This window comes from Lepidochelys kempii, chromosome 16, assembly GCF_965140285.1.
Source record: "Lepidochelys kempii isolate rLepKem1 chromosome 16, rLepKem1.hap1, whole genome shotgun sequence".
NCBI classification, from domain to species: domain Eukaryota; kingdom Metazoa; phylum Chordata; order Testudines; family Cheloniidae; genus Lepidochelys; species Lepidochelys kempii.
Genome location: NC_136395.1, coordinates 13,815,870 through 13,843,784, shown reverse-complemented (window position 1 = coordinate 13,843,784; position 27,915 = coordinate 13,815,870).

Here is a 27,915-nt window from a genome sequence, read left to right as displayed (position 1 = left end):
TTCCTGATAGGGCCAGGCATCAAGGTGGAAGGCGTCGATATTCCATTTGTCCCACTGCCCCTTGTGTAGTATAGTGCCCTGCACCTTCTCTCCTACGGGCATACCTAACACCTGTTATATCTCCCTCCTCTGCTTCTAACTCAACCCTTTCTCCCTCCCTCTCTCCTTCCCTCCCTCCCATTGTCCTGCTTTCCACATTCTCAGGTTCGTAATTAGCATCTGCAACCTCCAGGCTTCTTCACAAACTGATGAGCTGCTAAAAATACAGCCCCTGCAGGCATCCATTGAACTTCTATTTCTGTCTATTTTTATTTATTTATTTTGACCACTTTTGGATGAGCAAAGCAGTTAAACAAAGGGAAGGGGAAAATGCTGTGATTGCAAAGATGGAACGTGGCCATTTACTTTGTTCAGTTTAATTACACAAAGTCATCATTTAGTGGGGAGCCCACTGGCAGGAAAAGAAAAGGCGTTCACATTCCTACCTTCTTTGGATATATTCCATTTAAAGCTTCCTCAGACCTTCCCCAGCAGAACTAACTGCGTCATCACCCCGAAACCTCCCACTTATCAGGAGAAATGGCTGCAACAGCTTTGAACTGGGGCCGCAATGGGGAAAGCCATTGGTGTTCATTTCCTCCTGCCGTATGAATAACCAAGAGACTGGAGCTGGGATACCAATCAGTTCTCCCACAGCCAGTGCTCTGGCATCATCCCTTCCTATGAGAACTGCAAGGAGATGGGAAGGACCATCTGTGGGCTTCTCCATAGCCAGCCCTCTTATGTCATTCCCTGAATTAACTCCGGCTGGGAGACTAGGACTGTAGTAAGTAGGAGCATTGGAATAGCCAGACCAGATCACTAATTATAGGATTTCAATTTCACCTTTGACTTTTTAAAGTTTTAGACTGTCTCTGAATGGTTCTGTTTCAGTTTGCCACATTGACTGAAACTCCTCTGCCTATCACTTGAGGGCCATTTGTGTGTGTGTTTTATTAGCCATTCTTTTGCGTTTGCAGCTTCCTTCTTTACTGAGCAATCCACTTGTTCCTTCCTTAACTCGTGCATCTCCCTGCAGTTTTGTTGAGTGGCTGGGGTTCTACATTTGCCCAAACCCTGCACGTGCCAGCTGCCACATCCCTGACACTTCTTTGTTGGACATAGGGTTAATTTCTCCGCTGCTGTGTAATAATCTGTAAGCGTGTCCTATGGTTAACCGCAGGGTGAATGGTCATGTGCTTTTCGCCTCTGTCTCGCTGAGGCCTGTGTTTGCATTTCCGATTGCTCTGCTGTCTCAGATATGAGCATTGCTTTTTCCAGCACCAAGTCTGTGACTCTGTGTGGCCCTTCACATATCTTTCGTTGTGCCTCCAAAACTGCTACTTGGCTGTTCATGAAATCTTGTAATTTTCAACCTCCAAAGGGCCCACCTTTTAATTTTAAATCCATTACAAACTTCTATATAACTTCCCCTTTTCTCTGCACCTGTGCCCAGAAGATATATATTTTATAGATAACTTTTTCCTAGGGATCCTCAAACATTCCCATTACTTCTTCCAAGCCTTCGTGCCTTTCCTCCTCAGTCTCAGTCCAAAAACCTTTTGTGCTGGCCACTGCCAAAGCCTGTGTCGCTCTGAGGTGCTCTTCCATTTTACTAACCCCCGGAGTTTTCATGCGCAATTTAGGCGCCTGTGTAACCTTTTCCTGGTCCCTTCAGCATCTCCCCACAATTGTCAGGGCTGGGGAGGAATTTACATGTTGTAATTGCACTGCCTCTGCTACAGACATTTTTGTTTTCTAAGCCATGTTTGTGAAGCGTTAGCTCTCTGTCACCCTACAGTGGCTGGGCCACTCATAGAGGGTTGAGTTCACTGCACCCTGTGAGCTAACAAAAGTTACTCTTTTAGCTTAGGCAGTCGATCCCCAATGCTTTTAGATCCGGAAGCTCAGGGCTCAATTCCCGCTCTGACAATATCCCATCCAACACAAGTGTCTGATTGCAATTTTCTTCTAATGGTGAATGAGTGTCAATTTCATCAGATATTTGCAATACAGTGGCTCTTTTCCTGGATTAACTAGCACTCAGGGCTTCCACTAGGTGGCATTTCAGTGTGGAGTGAGGCAGACATTAGCCTAAATATTTATATAACTAGCATCAAGAAAAGATGCATGAGGGCTATGAGACACTGATGCTGGGGGAGTCTAGCCTGGCTGAATTCCCTGTCACTCTCTGCAATCCGCTCCTGTATCACAGAGCTGTAGGCCAGACTTGACATAAGTAACTTGCCTCATTTCTTTGTGAGCATAATTGGCAAGGAGAATGGAAGGTCAAGTTGTAAATAGGGGCTTAGCAAACAGTACGCTGGAGTCAGGATGTCTGTGCTAGCTAAGATAAGCAGCAATACCCCCCCCCCCCGAACGCTAGAGACTATGGACAAGACAAACTTGTAACGATCAGGTTCCACGTGAATGGCACATGGACAGAGCATGCCATACAGGAATTGGTTCCTGCAAAGTCACCAAGCCAAGCTAAAAAGGTGTGATTTAATGTATAGCAAATGCAATGTGATGTGTAACAGGAAGAGGTTGTCTCTGTGACTTTGGAAGTGTGGGACATCCTATACTCACCCCCTACGCTTTAGTCTGATCAACTCAGCATCACTTTGCTGTATGCCAAATAAAGGAACCCGAGTGACAAAATCCAGAGTCAAACTGAGCGTTTCAGATCCCAGAGAACTGGAGGAAGCGTTCTCCTGAAATCAGGCAAGGTGTTCTGGATAAGTCGAGTGGAAAAAGGAATCCCAACAGAAGCCTATCAACAGGACAGCATGCCCGGCAATGTTAAGCTTCCCGCTGAAGCTTAACCCTTGATAGTCCACCCTCCTCCAAGGGATTCTGTGCGATTGATACCACAGCAACTCCTGCCTGAAGAACCTGGGATGGGAGTAGTTGTGAGCAATCCACAATTCATGCATTTTTGCCTTCCCACAGGGATGCCTGCTAGGAGAGGCTCAGAAATGAGGCAGATCGAACGATAAAAGGGCTGCACTACCATGGAGGTTGATTTAGTCAGATTTTTTTAAAAAATACGATAGAGCTTTGAAGCTAAAACCAATGCCATTAAGAATGAGAGTTGTCAATAAGAGGTTAATGGGACGGCGCCTCATGAGAGAGACATTACTTCAGAGAGGAGAATGGGCAGCCCTGCCTTTTCCATTACTTCCAACCCCTCCCTTCTTGCTCCAGCTCCCTCCCTGCCACTTCCGCCCGCCACGCTCCCCACACACACACTGAGGTCCTTTGTTTGGGGTTTGTGGGAAGAGGCATGGATGGAATCATGCTGCAGGTGAATCCTTGCTTCACTGCCTGAACACAGCCCATGAACCCAAATATCTCCACCCCATCCTTGACCCACTCTGATCTTTCCCTGGCTGCAGCATGACCAGATGTTGGGGATGTGGTATACTGAAAACTGTGTTAAAACTTCAAGCTGCTACTTCAAGTGTAAGGGGTTTCCTGGTCCTGGCTTGCAGACGAAAGAGCTAAGTTGGGAAGAATGTGTTTTGGGTCTTCAGTAGTCAATCTGCAAAGAGCCAGCCTAGAGCAAGAAGGGGAAGCTGTCTTTCTCTCCCTTAGGGAGCAGCCTGCTTTGTCTCTCTCTGGTTTTGATTTTTGTGTATTAGGGTTCTGGATTCCATGAAATAAAATCACGTTACATTGCAACTTTCCAAAAAGAGTATTCTGTGTTTTAAATTTACCTTCTCTGTTTGTGTGCCATGAATGTAACAAGGTAGGGCATTTGATGAAAAGTGGCACCCACATGCAGCAGAATTTAAGTGTCACTCTGCTTTATATCCACGAAGTAGGCAAGCCTTACAAATAAACATCCCTCCTCTAGCTGTGGCATTCTGGACACAGCTCTTCATCAGTCCAACCGAACAGCATGGCATGTCTGTATTTGCACAATGCATTGGAACACTGTTCCTAATGACTAGCTGAAAAGATGCCTACTTCATTTCGATAGGTCAGATAAGGCTTCAGTGGGCTTTGTCCCCAGAAACGAAGTAGCTATAGAACTGGGATACCGCCTTTCATGTGGGAGATGTGGAAAAGGCTCTCTCTGGGGCGAGTAATTAAAAGGGATTGAAAGGCCCCATTATAGGCCCCTCTCCTTCCATTTGGATACGCTGCACTGATGGATCACCTATATGGAAGCTGACGTCTGCTGATTCTCATACACAATAAGTGGCTGTGCAGTCAGTAATGTGCATACATGCTCCTTTCTGCTGCAGGATCAGAAAGATTAAGTCTTCCTGACAGAGTGTCTTTCTGGTGACCCTTCAATGCTCTCTCTAACCAGCAGAGACAGAAGATTCCACGATCTGAGAGGGTGATGGTGCTACCCAGGTGCTAAGATACTAAACTAGGACTCAGAAGATCTGGGCTCTATTCCTGCCTCTGCTGCTAACTCTTGAGTGGCTTTGCGCAAGTCAAATCACCTCTATGTTTCTTTTCTCACCCCTTGCCTAGTGAGATAATAAATTCTTTGGGGCAGGGACTGACTCTCTGTGTCTGTACAGTGCCTAGCACAGTGGAAACCCAATCTCGGTCAGGGACTGTAGGTGCAACAGGAACACAAATAATAATGATAATGTAGACAAGAGTTCTGGTGTCCCACTAAGGCAAAGAGTGGCTGGGGTTGTTATTGAAATGTAATAGGTATTGGCTTCCCCAGCAAACAAGGTAACAGAGCATGAGCTGGCTGATGAAATTATCACAGCAAGAAGAGCTGGAGTCTTGAGCTGTGCAGGTTGCAGACAGGAGAGGAAATATTTCTTTCAGGGAGTTGATGAAAGTATTTGGGCCTTGTTCACACACTAGACAACTGATTCCTCAATGACCCCTCAAAACACAGTCATGCCAGCAAACGTCCCACCTACAGGTTTTAATTTTGATCAAGGTTTTATTTGTTCCTGACCAGACCTATTATTAACACACTTCTGGAGACAGATGCTGTATCTAAGTGAACTGACTGTGCTCGTGATCAGGTTGAGACTCATTCTGAACTTACACCAGAATTAATCAGGAGTGACATTGAAGTCAAAGGAACTACAGTGTAAAACCAGCATAGTCGAGATGAAACTTTGGCAAGGCAGGTTTGAGCCCACTGATTTCCTCGGCCAGCCTGCCCCAGGAAAGCAGCAATGCAGCAGGTCACCTCCAGAAAGTTGTTTTTGCAACCATAAGGATTAGACACTTAAGTTTTGCAGATGCTGAGGGGACTCCCAGGGGTGTGCTTGTGCTGCGTAGCACCTAAGATCATCTATGTTCAATCTGTGATCTTAGCATCATTGCTGAGGTTTAGCATGAAATGACCCCAAGTCCTGCACATGTGCTTCCCTGCAGGCCCTGAGTAACAAATCTGTGGCCTTCTAGGATGCTGCACCCCACCCTTCTAGGATGCGTCATGATGCTGCACCCCACCACCAGTCAGAACTCTATGGTGACAGATCCCCCTTTCCCCAAATGCACAGATTCCTGTCTCTTGAGCTCAAGGAGAATCTCCTTCAGCTGTTTGCTGTATAGGGACTATGATACACATTTTGGCCATGCTGATTCTATTCAGTGGAAGGCAGTGGTATAACCACACATTAGCCAACACATTACAGTAACATTGAGAGGGAAGGTACATGGGGGGAAATAACATTGTGGAAGTGAAGTGAGGTACTTAACTCATTTCAGCCCTGCTGATGTCAGAGCACAGCCTGGAGCGGACTCCTCCAAATACACCTAAAAATAAAACAACACCTGGACTTCGGCTGCTGAAGAGAACCACTGCAGTCTGCAATCATCAGTGTTTGTAAAAATGCTCTGAGCATGTGGGAGCAGGCAAAGAGTCAGCCTGCAGCCCTCTGGTTCTGCAGCTGATTACAGACGTGGGGCATATCTCCTACCAAGCACGTCTCCCTGCTGCTGTAGTCGACACATTGTCATTCTGATGTGGATTTTCACTTTGATCGTAATCATACACAGACCCAGACAGGGAACATAATGTGAATGCACCATGCCTACCAGCCTGGAAAGCATGGCAGGGAAAACGAGTTCCTCTTTCCCTGGCAAGGCATTTTTTGGTGGTTTATGATTACAATTCTCAAGTTGCAGTAATGTAATATGAATAGCAAAGCAATGGTGACAGCAAACAATAGGCTGATACAAAGGTGGAGTGAGATTCAACACAAAAGTGATACCCAATCCAATAATGACTAACATAGTGATGTTGGCTATAGATTTGACTGGTACCCTCTTCTGCTTCTTATGTAAAAGAATCACAACCATAATCCAGTACTTGGGTTTGGCCTAGTGATTAGAGGAGGATTCCTGATGCACTGTGGGGATCTTGAACAACTCACTGGACGTCACTGTGCCTTAGAGGCTTAGAAGCAATTTAGGAGACTCAAAAAGAAGCAACTGTGGGCATGATCTGAAATCAGTGGGAGACTCTCCCTTGATTTCAATGACCTTTGGATCAGCTCCTGTAACTCAGGGTGAAAGATATTATCTTAACGTAATTTATACTAAAAAGAAAAGGAGTACTTGTGGCACCTTAGAGACTAACCAATTTATTTGAGCATAAGCTTTCGTGAGCTACAGCTCACTTCATCGGATGCATTCTGTGGAAAGTACAGAAGATCTTTTTATACACACAAACCATGAAAAAATGGGTGTTTACCACTACAAAAGGTTTTCTCTCCCCCCATCCCACTCTCCTGCTGGTAATAGCTTATCTAAAGTGATCACTCTCCTTACAATGTGTATGATAATCAAGGTGGGCCATTTCCACCACAAATCCAGGGTTTAACAAGAACGTCTGGGGGGGGGGAGAGGAAAAAACAAGTGGAAATAGGTTACCTTGCATAATGACTTAGCCACTCCCAGTCTCTATTCAAGCCTAAGTTAATTGTATCCAATTTGCAAATGAATTCCAATTCAGCAGTCTCTCGCTGGAGTCTGGATTTGAAGTTTTTCTGTTGTAATATTGCAACTTTCATGTCTGTAATTGTGTGACCAGAGAGATTGAAGTGTTCTCCGACTGGTTTATGAATGTTCTAATTCTTGACATCTGATTTGTGTCCATTTATTCTTTTACGTAGAGACTGTCCAGTTTGACCAATGTACATGGCAGAGGGGCATTGCTGGCACATGATGGCATATATCACATTGGTGGATGTGCAGGTGAACGAGCCTCTGATAGTGTGGCTGATGTTATTAGGCCCTGTGATGGTGTCCCCTGAATAGATACGTGGGCACAGTTGGCAACGGGCTTTGTTGCAAGGATAGGTTCCTGGGTTAGTGGTTCTGTTGTGTTGTGTGTGGTTGCTGGTGAGTATTTGCTTCAGGTTGTGGGGCTGTCTGTAGGCATGGACTGGCCTGTCTCCCAGGATTTGTGAGAGTGTTGGGTCATCCTTCAGGATAGGTTGTAGATCCTTGATAATGCGTTGGAGAGGCATTCTGTTATTTTCTTTGTTAGGCCTGTTCTGTAGTAGGTGACTTCTGCAACAAAGCCCGTTGCCAACTGTGCCCACGTATCTATTCAGGGGACACCATCACAGGGCCTAATAACATCAGCCACACTATCAGAGGCTCGTTCACCTGCACATCTACCAATGTGATATATGCCATCATGTGCCAGTAATGCCCCTCTGCCATGTACATTATAACATTCATAATCCAGTCGGAGAACACTTCAATCTCTCTGGTCACGCAATTACAGACATGAAAGTTGCAATATTACAACAGAAAAACTTCAAATCCAGACTCCAGCGAGAGACTGCTGAATTGGAATTCATTTGCAAATTGGATACAATTAACTTAGGCTTGAATAGAGACTGGGAGTGGCTAAGTCATTATGCAAGGTAACTTATTTCCCCTTGTTTTTTCCTCCCCCTTCCCCCCCAAGACATTCTTGTTAAACCCTGGATTTGTGGTGGAAATGGCCCACCTTGATTATCATACACATTGTAAGGAGAGTGATCACTTTAGATAAGCTATTACCAGCAGGAGAGTGGGATGGGGGGAGAGAAAACCTTTTGTAGTGGTAAACACCCATTTTTTCATGGTTTGTGTGTGTAAAAAGATCTTCTGTACTTTCCACAGGATGCATCCGATGAAGTGAGCTGTAGCTCACGAAAGCTTATGCTCAGATAAATTGGTTAGTCTCTAAGGTGCCACAAGTCCTCCTTTTCTTTTTGCGAATACAGACTAACACGGATGTTACTCTAAAACCTGTAATTTAAACTGAGGGAATCAGATCCCTGGAGCTAAGGAGTTAATTGAGCAATGGCATTTCAACTTGACCAGCCAGCTGGGAACTAGTAGACAGAAGGGGCTATGTGTTCACAAGTGTGGAATCATATTCCTGCGGCCTCTGATGCATTACTTGCAAAGCTCTGCATGTGAGATGGGGAATAATCACATCATTTATAAAGCTTGAAGGGGAGATGCAGGCTGAACATAAGAAAGTCTATAGTAGAATAGACCAATAGGTTGTTTCTCTACCATCCTATCTCTGATGGGAGCCCAATGCTGGATGACGCCGATGCATCTAATTGTGCATTTCTTTTCTGGGGGAGGAAATTTCTTCCTGACCCCAGCTCGTGATTAGATTATATCCTTGAGCTTATGCTCAGATAAATTGGTTAGCCTTTAAGGTGCCACAAGTCCTCCTTTTCTTTTTGCGAATACAGATTAACACGGCTGCTACTCTGAAAGCTGTCATCCTGAAGCCTGAGAACCATTATGATTTTATCCCATATCGTGTTGCTCTTGATGTCTTAGTAAGGTTCAAAAAGGGATCCGATTTTTACTTGACTTTTCCTCAGGTAGTTGCCTCAGCAATATCCGCTCCGCAGGTTTCCGTTGCACAGAAGAAAAGCACAGCTCCACACTCCGCAGATATGGTGCCCCATGCGCCTTGTGCATTGTGTCGTGTCCCCGCTTGAATGCACGCATCACTAGGCACCACTTCCCCCAGTGCTGGGAATGTCCCACTTGCTCAGGTGAGTGTCATCAGAAGCCCTAGGACTGCTTTAGCCATGGGAGAGTCTCCTTCCGTGCAAGTAGTAGGGTGTAGCCTTGTGGGGACCGGAAGACCCAGCTCTCTCCTTGCTTAGGACTCCAACACCTTGGGTGGCCACGGCATGCACTCTACAGTGACAGCTCGGGAGTCTGGGTGGCTATAGCGTCATTAACATAAGAACAGTTAAGAACATAAGAATGGCCATCCAGCCCAGTATCCTGTCCTCTGAAGGTTATCCTCAAGTGATCCATGCCCTGTCACCCAATCCCAGCTTCTGGCAAACAGAGGCTAGGGACACCATCTCTGCCCATCCTGGCGAATAGCCATTGATGGACCTATCTTCCATAAGTCTACCTAGCTCCCTTTTGAACCCTGTTATAGTAGTGGCCTTCACAACACCCTCTGGCAAGGAGTGCCAGAGGTTGACAGCGTGTTGCATGAAAAAATACTTTCTTGTGTTTGTTTTAAACCTGCTACCTATTAATTTTAACAAGTATTGGACATTTTTTGCACTCAGAGCTTTTAAACAGGCTTTTCCAGTTGCTCAGACTATGGGCATTTACTCACACCGTCCTTCTGATAAAGCTATTAGCCTACGGACAGGCTCCTTTCCTGTGCAGCAAAGTGCTCCATGGTTTGTCCTAGGTGTTATTCCAGACTCTCACAGCTAGGTGAATCTTAAGACACTTCCGTTCAAATCCAGCCCTGACTCACTTTGTGCAACCATGGAGGTTGCCCTGATGTGAGAGAGGAAGATCTAGTCCCCTGAGCAAAGGAAGCAGCATTTGTTATTTAGTCCAGTTCACCTCCCTTTAAAGGCAATGAGACCCTTTCCACTGACTTAACTAGGCATTGAATCATCCCCATAAGATGCACAATATCTTTGATGGCTGCCACTTTCTGCTAGGGAATTCCTGTGGGAGCTGCTAGGAACCAAGGGGGGAGCAATCCAGGGATGGACTGAATGGATCTCACCTAAGATGTACATTTTCTGGTTAACCTGCTGCTCAGCCTACCAAGAAAGTGCGGGACGAGAGAGAGAAGCAAAGTCAGAGATGGAATATGACAGCGCTATGCAAACTGGTGGAGCTCATCTGTTCAGGTACATTGAGAAACCTGTCAGTCACACAAAGGTTTACAAGGCAGAGTTTAACTTAATTTCAGCTAATATGCAGGAATTTTTCTAATAGCAAGCTGTCAAGGGAGCATGGGAACAGACAGGGCAATAGACAAGAGGAAGAGTGAGGAGGAGAGAGAGCATGAGAACAAGTGTGCTTAGTCACTGGTGAAAGTGGTACTCACTATCCCTCGCCCCTTCCCCAGCTGCGTGTGTACACACACACACACACACACACACACACACACTGCCTTCCTTCTGTCCCTGGTGTGTTTCCTGATCCAGTTAGGTTTCTCCTGAGTTACCCACATACCCAGCTAAGAACTGAACCTTTGCAATAGCTCACATGGGACTTCCCTCCAGTTGTTGGAGTCCTGAGGTTCAGGCCCTGCTGCCTTTTGCTGTATAAAGACATGACTCCTTGCCAAGATGGTTTCCCTTTGTGCGTGATGAAGCTTGGGGATCTCACCTGGGGATCCCCATCACTCTCAGCCATCCCACTCTGGGGGCAATGAAACAAAGGCCACACAGAGGTAAAATCTACATGAGCAACCGGTCCCATCTCTGCAGTCCCAGTTGGAGGGTCCAAGCTCAGTTCTCTTTCCATTCCACCTCAACCTTCTCAGTGATGCACCCTATCTCCATGCCTTGACCATCCTAGTGGAGCACTGCATTCCCAAGGCGGCTCTCTACCGCCATGCCACCTGTATCTCAATACCTGCCTGGATTGCACTCTGATCTTGAGATGAAGCTAAGGCCCCATTGCTATTGCATCAGCCCTATGTCTCCGCCACCTCGGGCTGCAAGTCTCACTGGAGATTTGCCATTTCCTGTGGGGTTCCATCCATTCTGCTTCTCTGTTGATCTCTTCTAGCTCCACCTACACGGATTCATAGGGGATGATTTATCTAATGCTTTAAGCCATTAGAAAAACCCCTCCACTCCTGGATGTATCCAGAGTAAATCCCAGCTCCAAAACAGACTGTAACTGCTTCCACCATTAGCTACTTCCTTCCTATCTGCTTCGCTCCTCTTCTCCATTTCCCTATCCCCCCCGCCTTGCCTCCTCCCCTCGGGATATTGAGGCTGGCTGGAGTTTCCCATTAAACCAGGCACTCTTGTAGAAAGGGGAACTGACATGATTAATGCTGTTCAGTGGGGAAGGCAGCGAGTACACATCCTCATCATCCGGTCATTAGCATTTCCCCAAAAGAAGCAGCCCCAGGTTGCACTTGGCACAAACTGTTTTAGACCCAAGGAGGAGGAGGGAAAGGAGAGGAGCCACTGGGTCGAAGTGTTTTTCTTTTTTTTTAAATTTAATGCTAAAGCCAACTTGTGCTTCATTGGGCCCCGGAATAAAATCTGAAATGACCTTTCAAAGCACATCCCATCGGCCATGTGGAATTCACAATTCCAATTCCACATTCCCCTGGGAGGGCAGATTTATTTCCCATCCTTTGACATTGAACAGCTGCAGGTCCCTTTCCCTCTTCCCCTACAACTTCGCTCACTTTCTTTTCAATGTTTCCAATGGATCCCCTGTAGTGACTTTCGCCAACAGTTCATTCACTATCCGCACTTGCAAGGAAACCAGCCATGCCGGAGAGGCTGCGTTACCTGAAGGCAGGTGACCGCACTGCTTGGGCGAGGAGTGAAAGGAGAGTGCTCCAGCAGGAGGGAGAGAAGTATCTGCAGGCACAGATCCGCCCACAGTTACAATATTGCTAACCCCAAGTGTTCAAAAATCATGAGACTGACATACAAATTGTAAGCTTCTTTCTTTTTTTTAAAGTAATACATGAAGAGGGGTATGTCTTTTGGTTCCTCAACCTTCATGGTGCACGTGGATCACATTTTCAAGCTTTTTCTCCAGAACTGTCGGGGAGAGACACTTTTGTTTAAATTGAGAGCTGAGAGTCTTAATCACAGAAGTTGGGGCTTTAAGAAAAAAACCCCTAATCTCACGAGACTAGTGATCAGATCACTAGAGCTGGAAGCACCAACTGCCATTACGCAATTTGTGCATGGAGTCATACGCTTACGGGCCTGGCCAGGGGAGAGGTACATCGGGAGCCTGCACATGAGAGTCCAATTACCCCCTAACCCCAGCGGGTGCTGCGGGGTGTGTCTTTCTGGCGGGCAGGCTCTCAACCCTCTGGACGAACCCTCTTGGCGGTTTTTGTCCCCTCTTGGGGTGTGAGGTGAAACAATGAAACAGCCCACAGCAAATGTGGGTAAGCAAAGGAAGGAAAACAAAATGTGTAGGCAGCTCCCTTCAGGCTATTGGCCTTGCTTGCTCCAGAGGGTATCACTGCACACCTCAGAGTTCACAGGGGGCGTCCCGTGCAAGTCTCACTCTTTCCCCCTTTCAGCTCAGGGGATCCATGCTCCCTTCCCGTGAGGGAGGGGGCTCTGCCGACTGCCATCCTTCTCTTCAGAGCTGGAGAAGCTCAAGAGTCTATCCCTTACCAGGGTTGCCCCCTTCTCAGGGGAGTTCCCTCCTCTAGTCCTGACCCAATCTGCAAGTGCAGAGGTATGGGGCCAGCTCCAACCCAAAGCAGCTCCTTAACCCCTTCCATCCTGGTGCGGGGATTATATACCAACTGTGTATGGAACTGAGATGCACCATTGCATGTACACTGTGTGCACCCAAATTTACTCTGACATGTCATTGCTCATAGATGCCTGGTTGGATCTTCGAAATGGAAAATGTTTACGCTGATTTGCTGTAGTATGAGAGAAGAATCAAGCCCACATTCCCCCTGAGCTAGAACATGGCAACTTGAAATCCATATTCAGTATGGGCCACTGAGGACAGGGAGGAGGGGTTGTCCAGACATTAAACTTTAACCTTTTCATCAGGAGCCCTCTGTCTTTTTTACAGGATTTCAACCATTCAAATATCTTTATGTGCTACAAATGTGAAATTGCACACACTCATTTGCAGAAGGCCCCCTATAGGCTTCCAGCACTTTAAGGTAAAGCCCCTCAGTGGGTCTAATTTCATCCAGCGGAGGGCAGCGACGCCTGCGTACACCAATGACTGCATTGCAAGCATGTAAAATCTCTCTTGCAAAGGCTACTTATTGCCAGAGAGGTTCAGTCTCGTTCCCAGTTAATATTGAGTAAGAGCAACATCTAGGGGTCAGCTGTATAAGGAGCAGGTGTGTCTCCTTAGAATCATAGAATATCAGGGTGGGAAGGGACCTCAAGAGGTCATCTAGTCCAACCCCCTGCTCAAAGCAGGACCAATCCCCAATTTTTGCCCTAAATGGCCCCCTCAAGGATTGAACTCACAACCCTGGGTTTAGTAGGCCAATGCTCAAACCACTGAGCTATCCCTCCCCTCCACTGAGCTATCCCTCCCCTTATCCCAGGGGATGTTTTGTTTCCTATTTGAAAAGTTCAGGGACAGGATAGGTTAATCACAGTCCAGTTCTCTGTTGCCCTGCACCCCATGCAATCAGTTTCCCGTCTTGCATAATGGGTATAAAACAGTATCATTGTGAGTTGATAGACGTTTAGGCCCAATTTGCACTGGTGTGATTGACTATGCAGGGTTCTGGGCAACTTGGATCCTTATAAGCTTAAGTACACCCTGTGGGTATATGTATATAGATGGAGACAGAGGTAGAGATAATCCACAATATCACTAAAAGAAAAGGAGGACTTGTGGCACCTTAGAGACTAACCAATTTATTTGAGCATGAGCTTTCGTGAGCTACAGCTCACTTCATCGGATGTAGTGATGAGCTGTAGCTCACGAAAGCTCATGCTCAAATAAATTGGTTAGTCTCTAAGGTGCCACAAGTACTCCTTTTCTTTTTGCGAATACAGACTAACACGGCTGTTACTCTGAAACCTCACAATATCACTGGGAACCATACAGTAGCCAGGGAAGGGAAGGGCGGGGGAAGAGATGGCATTTAGCTATATGCCTTCTTCCCCTTCCGTACCTGGCCACTCACACAGCTCTCTACTCCCTGTCACCCACAGGATATATTATATCCATACTAATTTTGCAGCCAATAAATTACAGACATACCCCACGTACCTTCATCTCATTAGAGAAGGTTAATTTAAACAGACAATCAACAAAATACAGAAAATTAGTTTGGAGAGAGGATTTTGCTGTGTCTCTGGCACACAATGCATTTACAACCCCAACATCTGCCACCACTAGAGAGAAAATGCTTGGGGAAAAATAAATAAATAAATAAAAATCCACCTCATTGCTATTTCCTCTGATGAATGGTGAATTTCCAATTAGCATTTTAATTACTCAAGCCAGACTTTCATCTGCCTTGATGATCGTAACAACTCCACAAGCAACAAGTCAGAATGAGATGAGGACGAGGGTGCCAAGCAGAGTAACATATCTGCTTGGTTTAGTGTCTGAGCCTTTGCCTCGCACCAAACAAATCCTACAGCAATAGCTACCTCCAGGGTGTTACACCCCTGAGCAAATCCTACAGCAAACATCCTCAGGGCCCTGGATACCATATGCAACAGTCCTTCACTCAGGCAAATCCTGGAGCAAACCCATCTCCAGGGCCCTACATATGTGAACTCGGATACAAATCAGGGCTCATATGTGAAACTTGAACAAATCCCACAGCCAATGCATCCATACAGACACATCGCCTGGTCCTTCACCTGAGCTAAACCTACAGCAATCTTGTGCCAGGGGACCTACAGACACACACCATGCCCCTCGCCCAAGGGGGCTTGTAACTGTAACTCAGCCACAACTTTAGACGGGAGGGATAGCTCAGTGGTTTGAGCATTGGCCTGCTAAACCCAGGGTTGCGAGCTCAATCCTTGAGGGGGACATTTAGGGATCTGGGGCAAAAATAAAGGATGGTACTTGGTCCTGCTGTGAAGGTAGGGGGCTGGACTCAATGACCTTCCAAGATCCCTTTTAGCTGTATGAGATAGGTGTATCTCCATATTATGTCAGTATATAGAAGGCATAATTTTAACCACATGCTCAGTATTATAAAACCCTATATACTTACTAGCAGACCAGACTATGGTTCCTACAGCAAATGAGAACCATAACTTCAAACATCCTCCTAACTTTTCCACCCAACTCCAGTACTGCATTAACCTGAAGGGCTTTGGATGGGGCAGCCTTTTCATATCATAGAATATCAGGGTTGGAAGGGACCTCAGGAGGTCATCTTGTCCAACCCCCTGCTCAAAGCAGGACCAATCCCCAATTTTTGCCCCAGATCCCTAAACGGCCCCCTCAAGGATTGAACTCACAGCCCTGGGTTTAGCAGGCCAATGCTCAAACCACTGAAGCTATCTCTCCCTCCCTCCCTCCGAGCTTGGATTTAAATGCCAGTGCATACAGCCCTCAGTGGGCTTGCACCTGGGCACTGAGCATGGAATTGCAACTCAGGAGTTGGGTCAGATGCACAGAGGATAAATGGATAAAGAGACTGAGTCAGCTGAAGAATTAGAATATAGCCGCTCCCCAGGGGCATGGGTAACAATGGGGTAGTATTTTAAAGGGCGGTTGTTTAAAAGGCTCTATTTGAGCTTGTAAAAACAAAACAAAACGGTGCCTACACGTGATCATCAACAATTGAACTGCGGGCACAAATTGCATGAACAGCTGAATTACAGGGCTCGTTCTGAACACTTGCACCTCTAACTATTCAATTAGGGGAATGAACCAGGTGAGCAGAACAACAAAATACTCAGATTTGCACCATGCTTTATTGTGAGGGTGGACAAATGTCTCAGCTCTGGGGAAATGTGTGTCAAGATACCCAGATACATCTCCCAGTGATAACAGCAGTTGATTCACTAGGGGGTGGCTCCATAGCACAGGAAATAGAAAACCTCCCATTGGTCTTTGGATCTGATCCTAGAAGAGTAACAACTCCATTCAGCTTATGACCTTCGTGAGGATAACCTTTGACATGGTAGGGAATGGAGCTGAAAAGGTTTGAAGGTTCAGTTTGGATGCACATCTCATGATAAGAGGCCCAAGATACTGGCATTTCTTCTACTAATAGTAGAAACACTTCAAGAATAGTGTGCACTCCACATCCACAGACTGCTCAGAACTCAAAAGGGCAGAAATGCCTATGAAATATAAATGTTAGCCAGACATCTCAGGCCCTTCAGAAAGGTTTAGGATTCAGGTTCAAGTCTAAAGATGGCAGAAGGCTTGTGGTTTCTGATTATTCCAAACCAGGCCACCCATTCCTTACTGGGCATCCCTTGGAATTGATCCAGAAGCTGCAGTACTTGTAGAGTCATTTAGGACTAGTCAAAGGACAAAAATTATACCCCACCACCCCTCTTGAGGATCTATTCTGGTTGCTAGTGGACCTGCGGATCCTTTCAAAGTCTTGATTGAGGTACATCAATAACCACCTCTATGTCTTGCCAAGCAAACAGACGTTCTGGGTGGTCTTTCTTCTCTCTCCTGATATACAAGCTGAGACCAGGGGCTTCTTAGATTAGAGACCTCATCTTTGGAAAGCCCCTCCCAGAATATGTACATTGGAGTCCTTCTGCAGCTGTCTCCACAAAGCGGTGACAGGCCTTTCTACTATGACTGACAGGACTGGGACCGTGTTTGCCTCTCTTTGGTCACCAGGTACTCCCCTGCATTTCTTTTCAGGGCCTTCTTTCGTTGGCTTTTCATATCCTGGAGGGCTCCTGTTTATTTTACACTTTAATAAAAATCAGCCCCGCTGTTGGGAAATAGACATATTGGCTCAAATGTATCTAAAGTAGGGGCCCACTTGGGTGTACAACAATATCTGCAGAAAATGCATGTGCAATGCACTGGGTAGCAACACTCACAATAAACACAAACCACATTTTGTTTGGAAAATGTGCCTGCACAAAACTCATTCAGTCACAAACCTGCATGTGCATTTGCCCAAAATGTGAAACATATTCTATTTTATAATGCCCCCAAAATAGCACTTTGCAGCTCGATTGAGAAAGACAAGGAACCTGCGCCCAGAGAATTTATAATCTACACTTAAGGATGATGATGTCAGCCATAGTGGCAAACAGTAAGGGGAAGACATTAGGAAGAACAGGAGTTATGGTTCTATCTGTATATGACAAACACAGTGCAAAGCAAGAGTTTGCATATACAATTGGTAATTTAGGTTTCCCCATTATAATGATGCACACTCAAGTACCAGATTAATGTGTGCAATCATGCTGACTGGGCACACAAATGCCAACACAAGACTAAGCATGGACCTCAGGCCTCTGGATTTTAAAATGTGGCTCTTTAAATATTAAATAAATCCCTCGCTGAATGTAAAATCTAATCCCAGCTCCTTCCTGGATCCTGCTTTCTCGCTCTCTCTCCTTTGTATCATTAGGAATGAGATCATCTGAATCCATGCCCTCCTTCTTTTCCCTTTTTAAAGGCTAGGCACAGGGCATGGCTCAGTCACCTGGAGAACCTCCCTGTGTGACGGATGAAGCATCAACAGCAATAAAACGACAGTGCAACTGCATAAATCCCAGAGGGAGACAGACGCTGTTTGATGAGCTGAGACACCAAATAACAGAGACTTTCCAAACTTCCCACCTCTGTCCCCTGATCTCTTTCACTACACCCCCTTCACCCTCCTCTTCTTCCAAAGCCCATGCCACTCCCCCACCACTCTCTCTTCCGACAAGAAGCCAGCAATAACAGTTTCATAGGGTTTAATTGAAGCAGACAAGCAGAGCACTTCACTTCTGATCTCCTAAAGAGGCCGGAGCATGGAGGAGTTTATTACATCATAAATTAGAGCATGAAAAGCTAATACATTTTATACATTTGTCAGAGGGGGAAAAAGTCCTTTGCTGCTAGGCTGCTCATAGCAAATCTGTCACGCTGGAGAGAGAGCTCTGAAATAGAAGTATTTACAGTCAGACACAGCCCTGGGATAGAATAGCAAAGCTAGCTGCTGCCCATTACAGAACTACATCATCTGCCGAGATAGAGTTCTCAAGCAATACAGCACGGCGGCCCTTCAGAAAGCCATCTCCATTACATAGGTCTGGAATAATGAAAAGTACAGGGCTTTGGCAGAGCTGCCATTTACAGAATAGCCTCGGAGATGAAAAGACAGGCTAATGCACCCATCCGTCCCAAGCAGCCAATGCCTCTTGCAGAACTGTCTGAGGCTCAGCCCTGAGACACAGGGCAGAATAATGCATGCAGCCCAGCAGGCAGGGCCACGTACGAAGCCATGTGAGACACAGAGAATAATGTGCCCTCGCAGAATGGGTGTTCACTGCCACTCATGGAGGCATTCAGGGACTCGTAGGAACACGCTCTCAGCGTTTGCCCTGTAACTGGACGTATGCATTTTCCTGATTCTTTGCTAGAGAGGGGAGGGCGGGGAAATGAGGGAGGGGAAGACAGAGAGGCCAGATCCCCAGCTGGTGTAAATCAGTGTCGACTCACTGAAGTCTTGTGTTTTGTCCAAAAGGCATCCAGCGTTCTAATGTCTGCTTCTTGGTTTTGGCTTTCAAGAGCCCCAGGGATCAGTGCATTTTAGCAGAGACATCCCCACCATTCTGCTCCAATCTGCACTCCCTTCTCATCGTCCCCCCACCCCACCCCCCCAACCCTTGGGGACAGACTATGTTGCTCGATACCTCCTATTGAAGTGACGATGGGTCACATATTGTACCTGGTGCAGTCCACAATGCAGGTCAGGAAGGCATTTTCAGGACATAATCTCTCCCATAAGAGTCAGCAAGTCAAAGTTAATTAAGATAAAGGGCAGCAAAAAGCAACAATAATTAAAACTTAGGGTTGCCTTCCCAGACGAGCCAGGAGAAGAGAAGTAGGGCTGGGGGTGGGAAGGGTGCTGTGTTTAAATCTGTCATGCCCACAAAGCCAGGTTTATCTAGGCAGCTGTACAGCTGTGACGGCTCTAGGTCTGCAGTTCAGATGGGGGCAGTGTAACAGGCCACGTGTGGTCACTTCTGAAAGGGCCCCTCCATACTCTGGAGGGACTGATGGGCTGTTTGGTGAAAGCCGGCTGCTGCTTTGGAGCCCCCTCCTGGAACACGTCTACAGTCTGCAGCGCTGAGATGTGTGTCCTCCTGGATACTCCTGCCCTTAAGGAATAGGGCTATGCTGGAAGGGAAGGCTGGAGAGGAGGCCTTGCCAGTTGGGGCCAGTCCCCTGGATAGCTCCAAACAATAAGGGGATCTAATAGGATGCTACTCCCCTCCCAGATTCATAAAGCCCTGGCAAAGGCAGAAGGAGGGCTTCTGGATTTCCTAAACAAGAATAGACACTGCCTTGGTGCTCAAGTCTGGCCTAGGCCTGGCTCTGGCCTAGAGCACATGCGAAAAGAATGGGGCTCAGTCAATGAGTGTTCCCTAGATAAAAAAGCCTCAAGCCCACAGCTGTTTGTCTTTACTTTACTGCCCAGCCGGGATGCGTGGGGCTGGGCTAGGCTGGGGTATGTTCTATTGGCCAGAGAGCAGAGATCTGCCCCCCTCACAGACCTCCTGATCTTTGGCCTTCCTGCTGCACCTGTCACACTGAGAGTGAAGCAAAGCTGCCTGTGGCCAGGCTCTGCCTGCAGCCCTGACGGAGACTATTTCATCCAACCGTTGTCAGGAATCCAAGACAGTGCAACGGGCGGGACTCACTTGTCACCAGAAAGGGGTGGCCTGGGCAGCTCTGAATCTGACACAGAGGGCAAGGCTGGGGAAGGAAGGGAACGACAGGGCAACATGAGTGCAGGCAGAGGGGTCTGACTGCCATGTGCAGGGACATGCAGTCAGACGTCCCGCATCAGTCACATGATTCCCATCCCTTTCCCCACTGCTTACTTCAGCATTAGCAACTTGCACGACAGCCAGTCAACAGTTGGTGTGATGCAATGGCCAGCCTTGTGCTGGGAAAACAACTGTCAATACCAATAGCCTCAATTAGCACATTCACCTAAGGCAGCCCATTGCCTTGGCTGGGATGGCAGAAACAATCCCCCAAACTCCCAGTCTTGCACACGCTTGTTTTCTTTTTCAAGAGCTGAGAAGTTTGGTTAAAATCCACCAGCCCCCAGTATAACTGAATTTCTATCCCAGCCTCTCTCCTTCCTGCTCCTGTCCAGGACTGGAAGCAGCAGTGACAGAACACTGGGACCACTGCTGTTCTCATGATACGTCCAGCTGCACCAACCGCTCTGATGCCATAAGTTTTATAGCTCAGTTTTGCAGATCCCAAATCTCCCTGAATGAGCACAGGTCATGATCTGGGTCAGAGAGGTGGAATGACTTGCCGCGGGTCACCCAGGGAGCCTGTGACTGAGCCAGGAACTGAGCTTGGATCTCCTGAGTCCCAGCCTAGTGCCTTATCCTTGAAAATGTCCTTCCTCTCCAATTTTCCCTATTTTTAAAGTGGAATTTCTCCCTTGCTACTCTTTCTCCCCATTTCCCTTATCTGATCTCCATGGGAACCCAATACGGATTGCATTCCGGCAGGGCATTGGAATAGGTACAGAATACATTTTCCCAGACCCACTACAAACTTTCTGAGCTCTACTTGTCGCTAGAGCTTTGATCTCCTCCTGACATTTGGTTTTGCTCTCAGGGTTTCCAGACTGACTTTATTCAGACACTGATGGAAGCTGCCAAACAAAATACTCCAGATTAATTCCACTCTCTCTCTTTCTCTCTCTTTCTTTAGAAACTTTTAATTAGTCCCCGACTCAGTGGCATTATTAGTATTTGTTATTAAGTATTAAAATCGCTCACCCCCAGCTCCCTCTCCCTCTGCTTCCCATTTCCAGCATTTTGTTTTAATTGTTATATTTTTAAATCAGTGATCAGCCGAGCTTCTCTAATGATCTTGACTCATTTAAAGGGTTTATAACTCTAGCACAAAACTCCAATAAAAAAAGCAGCACACTTGCTGGGAATCCCCCAGGGGTGGTCAGCAGCCAGCAACACAATAAACTCATTTATTACTTGCCTATTCCCCCTCCCCCAAACCACCACCATCCATTGTATCAGAGATCAGACCTCTCTTCTAACACAACACAGGAACCGCCCCCCTTCCACACGCACACACACACTCCATTTTCCTGATGATCAAGATAAACGGGTGGGGGAAAAGGGATAGAGAGTCCCTGGAGAAGGTAAGTGGGCTGAAAGTGAAATAACCAAACCCAGTATCTCCATGGCCATCCTCCTCCTCCAAACTCCAAGAGTTCCTCACCCTCCCAAGAGGAAAACTATAAAGCATGGTTATAGGAGCAATTTTTAAAAAAGAGAAGATGATGGACATATTTGTCCATGAACAGATTTAGCAGCCCAGCTAGGATGCTGCAAGGCCATTGTCTATTTACATGTAACTCAAGATTTTGCGTGTAGCTTTCCTCCTTTGGACAAGGAGGTGTTCCACACACCAGTCAAAGGGGGAGTTCCACAAACAGTGAACATCTCAGCTCCAGTCTCCCCTTTAAGAAAAGAAAACTTCTCCTACACAATCCTCTTCCATCCACTCCCCTCTCTCAGCCCCCATCAAAGGAGAGCTCACATAACTGGCTCTGTATCTGCAAAGCATTTCTGAAACCAAGAGGAAGGAAAGGAGAGCAAACACTAAAAGGGAAATACAACAGGCCATGAACATTCCTAGCACAGGGAGCTGGCTGGCACAATGAGTGAATGGGTGAAGGTCTTAATGCCAGTGTCTTGGTAGCAGGCCGCTGTATAAATCCTCTACCATGGCCTCTGTAACTTCAATCTCTGCCCTGAAGAAATACTTGGGTGATAGCAACAGGATGAGTCAGAACTATCTTGGGCTCAATCTAGTGAAAGCAGAAGTGTTTCTGGTGGGGACAGGTTATTGTTTTGAGGATGTCTCTGTAACTCCATTTAGAAGAAGAAAGTAAGGATAAGAACTTCACTGTCATTTCTTGGGCCTGAGCTTTCCATGCAATGTCCCATGCGTCAGACATCTTATGGGTGGCTTATATACCTTGAAATGTCCTTGTTTTCTGTATGCTGCACAATTAACTGTCTAGGAAAATTGACGGCTGCAAAGATGGATGGCCATTTTGTACGTGGTTCAGTGCAGACTATTAGTGGAAATATAACATGCTGCTCTCTCTAGTTGTTTTGTTCTCAGTAAACTAACGATCATTGAGAGGGAAAGTTTCTGTTTGTTCCGTATGTATAAAATACATAACAGGGCAAAGGTGTCTTTTTCCCATTTACAGCACTTGTGCTTTATCACATAGTGACTTCACTGCAGCAACGTGTACCTTTATGACTGCTACTCTGAAACCTGTCTTTATAACCACGTGGCTTGATTACTACAATTCCCTCTTAGCAGGATTTCCAGCAATGAAATGCCATTGGCTTCTGCTTGTTCACCATGCAGTGGGAAATTTGTTCCCTGGTTTGAACAAGTGTGATTATATTGCTGTGCCTTGCATCTCCCACACCAGTTATTTATAAACTGGTGGGTAGACTTTTAAGTTGTCAATGCCTCCTTAACCCAGGCTACGTTAAAAACCATCATCCATCAGCCTCATCCTGATGGGTGACTGTGCTCAGATATCACCCAGCTTTTGGGTAACCCACCAATCAGCTCTGAATGTGGCAGGCCTGGGGAGCCTAGGAATGGAATAATAGGGCATGCTGGTGGTCAGCACTGCGGGACAGGAGGGATGCATTGGCAGAGCAGGACGGAAGAATCTTGTGTAATGCTTGGGCCATATTATGTGTCTGCTCACAGCCAACACTGCCAATTTTTCAGCTTCATGAGAAAACAAAATGAACAAGGGTTCCTGTACACCCGCACAGACCTCCCCCCGGTTTGTGTATTCGGGCAATAGGGAATCAATCTCACAGTTTTATAGGAAAAGGAGATTCCTTTTTTCCATGTTTGCTGAGCTGCCCGTGGAAGATCCTCCTCCACAACAGAACTGCAAACATGGGAGCAGCCCAAAGATTAAAATCTATTTTTGGTTAACCAGGCCAGGATCTTAACATCCTTTTTACCTTCCTCTGTCTTTAAACCCTCTCCAGCAATATAAGAGGCTCATCAAAGCTTCCAGCCTCTGGCCAAAAGACCACTGGTTAAGTTGCCCTACAGTTTCTATGGACATGATTCTTCAGTCATCCAGTACTGACACAGGCATCCTTGTCCTCAAAATTTTCTGCATCTGACACTAGCCCAGAAAGGAGTCTAAGAATCTGAGTCTGGTTTCTCACGTGGTCATGCCAGACGGCTGGCCCAAACCCCGTCATTTCTTTGAGCAAAGCTTACGGGAAGCAGACAGCAACCATAAGACATGCTAGAAATGTGAGTCTTGTATAATTCAGGTTGCCGAGTCCCATGTGGAAGATACTTTACCCTAGTCCTTATATCACATCATCAGGGATGGTTCCTCTACCGAGCATGTCATGAAACATTTAAAGACAGACAATGGCAATAATAATGTCATGCAGTTATATGGCAGTTATTCTCATCCCAAAGGATCCTGGTACTCCTTACACACTGAAACTGACTCACATATTGTATTCAGGGATCATTTCAGCCACCACTGAAATGCAGCCACTCTTTTTTAAAGACAAGTGCTCTACAGTAACTTTGCAAAACCGAGCATTTTATGATAATGTTGCTGCTGTGTCAAGAACCATTAATGTAGAATGCAGTGGCATTTGTCATAGGGTGAAACACAGGAGATGTACAACAACCCACCTTCTACAAAAATTTAGGACAGACAGTGAAAAGGTCCGTATGTATCCAATTGAAAATGCAGGGGCAATTGCACAATGCAATTAACGAAACTGGAGTTTGGTGAGAGACACTTAGGTTAACAACCCTCTTCTTGGAAAATGTGGCACTGTGTGCTGAGTGATCAGAAAAGGTCAGGGCCTTTGTTTTTCAATACATCCAAAAGACGGCACCGGTAGCACCTTGAGAGCATCATACTAGGGCATTGCATCAGTACAGACTCAGCACTTAGCAAATTTCTGCTAGCACAGAACTCTGAAGCACGGCTCCTCCGCCACATGGGCGACCACGAGCACATCAACAGAACTGGGTTTACAATGGTGCCAATGGCACCATGCTCACACTCAGAATGGGCCCTGGTACCCGGACCGTGGCCCCCCCCATGCTGCTCTGAGGCTCCGCCCCTGTTCGGCCTCTTCCCCACCCAAGGCCCCACTTGCCACTTGCTCCTCTCCGTCCCCTCCCTGCCCTGTGAGTGGTTGGCGAGGCCTCAGGGAGAAGAGAACGGGTTGGGGAGGGGTCTTGGGGCAGAGTGAGAGTGGGGTCTTGGGGGAAGAGGCCGAGTGGAGAAAGGGCCTCTGGGTGGAGCGAGGGTGGGGTCACACTCCAGGCACTGTGGCCCACAAAAAGATTAATCCGGCCCGGCACATCAACCCTGTCCTCCACTGTCTACACTGGCTTCCCTTGGAATATCAAGTCAAGTGCAAGGTCTTGGGCCCTATTTTCTAGGGCTTAATCATGTAGGTCCAGGATAACTAAAAGAGCCTAAAACCTCAGATGAAGACCATGGTTGGCCTTACCTCCCCTCTGGCACAATGTAGCTCTCTACAATAAGCTCATCTTCAAAGGAGACAGAGCTTTCTGAGGGGCTTGTCTGAGGAATGAAATCCCACAATAGCTAAGGACCATCACAACCTCACTGCCTTTTGGTCTAATATAAACATGGTGCAGTATGTACATAAGAAGAAAAAAAAACCGACAAACAAAACAAATCCCTCCCCTGCATGCACAATTCTGCCCCTGGGGAGAGGATGAGAGAGAAAGAACAAACCACGCATGACAGACATTAGTCATGTTGCTTGATGTACAATTGGAAGGTGCTCAGACACTGTGGAGCACAGCTGAAGCACCTACATAAAATAGCGGCCCCCAAATGAACACATCTTCCTGCAGCATCTGTTATTTGCATGGAAAGTCTCTCTTCCTCATACTACCCAGGCCTGCCCCAGCTTAGCATCGGAAAACAGATGAGATCACTGCCTGAGGTTGAAGATAATGTGTTTTTTCATACGCAGCCTTGTTTCATCAGAAAGCCCAGTCTTAGTCCCCAGCTCCTGCTGCTGCAGCTCTCCTTTAAGTGAGCTTGCTTGGTAAAATCGCATTACTTTGTTTACTTTGCAGGGTGCCGTGGAATTTCAGGTTTTAAGGTGAAAGTTATTAAGCTACTTCTGGCATAATACCCCCTAAATGCCGAGTCCGTGAGAGGGAATTTTAACTTGGTTAATCTGACACAAATGAAAAACTATTCCAGGCTTGACACGACTGCAACGTTGCAATAGCAGATTCCCCACAAAAAAAGAAATGTTACCACCAAGTTTTCGGTGTTCCACTTTAATTATTTCTTTGAAAAATATATCGTGTGCTGAACATATTTAAAGGAACAGTATCAACATTTTGACTGTCCAGATTTGACCAGCTACTCCGTAATCTAAGCAGGAATTCTTCAGCGTTCTCTATCCTTGCTCTTGGCTGCTTGATCAAATCAGTTTGGATCTCAAGAGCTGAAATGTGGCTTGGAATACGCAGCTGCCCAGCGGGGTAAGATCCCTACTTGCTGCTTTGCCTGGACTGACTAAGCCTTGGTGCATATAGGAGTAAGTGGGATTCGTTCACCAGTTATGCCCCACTTAAGTGTGTACATGGGGGGATGGGCTTTGGCTTGGCTTGACCTCTGTCCCCGGATTCTTAAAGGACCAGCCAGCAGAGCTATAATTTCTATAATTAATATAGACCCAAAGCAAATTACAACCCTTCCCCCCATAGCAAGAGGGACACAAGAAGTGAATTGTGTCTCTGTGGCCATGGCTGTCAGGGCTGCTCCTGGGGTGCTGTAGTTTATGTACCCTCCTTCGCTCTGACAAAGGAAATGGGTGTCGGTCCCTGTATGGTGGCTCAGGGATGTGCCCAGCTTTGAATGTCTTTGCGTTTGGCCCCACTGTAGATTTAGCAAGGACAAATGACTCTGGAAGAGGTCACATGTCAGGCTAGGGAGGCAGCAAGGTCTAATGGGACTGCTAATCAGGAGACCTACGCTCTGTTTTCAATCCTACCACTAGTTTCTCGGCAAGTCTGTGTGCTTCAATTTCTCCATTTGTAAAATAGGGCAAAAAGGACCTAACTTCTTTTGTGTTGCATCTTAAAAACCTCAGATGAAAGGAGTGAAAGCGGTATGAAATGTGCCTATTTCCCAGCATTAGCTGCCACACACGGGCTGAAGTTGAGCCCCATGTCTTGTGTGCATTGAGTTTTTAACTGAACTGAACTGAGACTCGTGGTTCGGAATCAATTTCATTTGTAAAATGTGCCTTTAATTGGTCAGAGGGAGAGCAATTTCGGTGTGGGAAACTGCGCCCTGAGGTAATTAATCCCCCGCTAGGCTCAACCCATTTACTTTGGCCTGAGTACAGCTTAGTGTACGTTGCTGAGGGATGACCTAGCTATCTATGGGACGGTAATGCTACCCTTTTCAGGGGCCACATTTGTAAGAGCAAATGCAATACTGGTTTGCAGCAACTGCTGTGGGGTGGGCAGGGGGAGAGACTGCAGGGTGAAGGGAGAATAGAGAATACCCCACTGGCCCTTGGGGACATCAGGGGGCTTTAACATTCATAGTGCATCATCAGTGCTCATTTTATACCTGGCCTGTGCAGCATAGCCTTAATTCCATTGAATCATACTCTGTGGGGAACTGCTGGAGCTAAGATTGGCTTCCCTCTCTTCAGTTACATGGGGGCTAATAAGAAAAGGAGTACTTGTGGCACCTTAGAGACTAACCAATTTATTTGAGCATAAGCTTTCGTGAGCTACAGCTCACCTCATCAGATGCGAGCTGTAGCTCACGAAAGCTTATGGTCAAATAAATTGGTTAGTCTCTAAGGTGCCACAAGTACTCCTTTTCTTTTTGCAAATACAGACTAACACGGCTGTTACTCTGAAACCTGTCATTATGGGGGCCAATGGCTGTGATATCACACACGGCACCTCCCACTGCGTAGCTCAGAGCCATGAAGTGAGATGCCCAAAGTCACATAGAAGTACTGTGGCAGACCTGGGAATAGGACACAAGAGGGAAAGAAAGTGATTTTGGCTTCTAAGCTAATCATAAGTCCAGGACAGCATCTGCCTGCTTCTGAGCTAGGTAGATAACTACAAGGGGCAGAAGAGTTCCTACAGAAGGTCCCCTAGTTTCTGATGGAGCCTGTGAAGATATATGGCAGAGAGGCCCAATGCAACGCAATCACAGATCCCCACATGGTGTTACAGCACGGCCAGCCGGATAGCCATCCCCAGGGAGGACTGACCACTCACTGCTTCCCCTTGTTAATGCTAATCAGGCCCTGGTTGCAGCCCAGTACAAAATGAACAGCCTCTCAGAGCCAGAGTCAAAGGACTAAGCTTTCCTACAGCCAGAACTTTTCAAAAGCAAAGGAATGTACAATGCCAGCACCTAACAATGCTCTCTTGTTTCAGGGAGACTTTACTCCCCTTCAGTCTCAAAATGTCAGTCAGCAAAAGCCTGTGGCTTCTCCCTGCTTATATACTGCCTAATGGGGAAAACCAGCATCAGCTGAGCCCAGGCCTCCTTCCCTCTCTCTCTCTCCCCCCCCACCAATGTCTGATCTCCTCTGAGATGCCTACTGCCAGGACAGACACCTTGCTCTGAGACAGTCTTTTAACCCTGGTAGAGGGTCT